General features: G+C 39.4%; 1 pseudogene; it reads right to left on the reverse strand.

Annotated features, from left to right (window-relative positions):
• Nucleotides 1–289: 289 nt before the first annotated feature.
• LOC118601348 lies at nt 290–412 on the reverse strand (annotated as a pseudogene).
• Nucleotides 413–842: the final 430 nt, after the last annotated feature.

Below are 842 nucleotides of genomic sequence, written 5' to 3' on the forward strand. Positions count from 1 at the left end.
AATAATAAAAACAATACATTTGACATTTCAGACAAAAATGAGTAGCATGAGATTAATATTTAGGTTAGATGTTACAAGATGGTGTGTATACCTTACAAAAGTAAATTCAGTTTTGCCATCTAATCCCACTTCACTTGAGTTTCGGTAATAGTTTTCTATCCAGATGTTGCTGGATCAAAATTTTAGCTCTGCTGTGTGGTTTTTGTTTGTTTGTTTGTTTTTTTGTTTTTGGTGAGGCAACCCTTGGTTGACCTCGTTAGCTTACAACCCCTTATTTTTTATTTTTTTATGCCTACAGCACCTGATCTTCCTAGGTGGTCTCCTATCCAAATACTAACCAGGCCCTACCCTGCCTGCTTGGCTTCCGAGATCAGACAGGATCGGGCTCGTTCAGGGTGGCATGGCCGTAGACTTATCTCTGCTCTTATGCCCTCAGTGTTTTAGCCCCTTTAAATTTTCCTGGGTGTTGTGGGGGGAACGACAAGCTAATCTTCCCATTGCTTGAGATTTAGGGAATCAATTACTAAGGCTGTACTGGCCTTTGTACAAATTGTAATAACTGAATTTCACTTTTTTCCCAAGCTCGCTTTTCTTAACATATGTATCCTGTGGATTGTGCAGTTTAAAATGAACTATTCCTTGCAGAATGCACTTCTAGGCATTGCACTGCACTGTGCTTTTTCATCTCCTCCTTTCTTTTGCACTTCCTGCCTAACACACCTTTCTTATATTATTGCCATCTATTACCATTGAACTTTTCCTTTCTCTTCATGTTCCTGTCTTCTCCTCTAACACCAGTTTTTACTCATTGGTTTTCCTATTTCACAGTTGGTGCCTGAAGG

Source organism: Rousettus aegyptiacus, unplaced genomic scaffold, assembly GCF_014176215.1.
Source record: "Rousettus aegyptiacus isolate mRouAeg1 unplaced genomic scaffold, mRouAeg1.p scaffold_m13_p_3, whole genome shotgun sequence".
Classification (NCBI taxonomy): domain Eukaryota; kingdom Metazoa; phylum Chordata; class Mammalia; order Chiroptera; family Pteropodidae; genus Rousettus; species Rousettus aegyptiacus.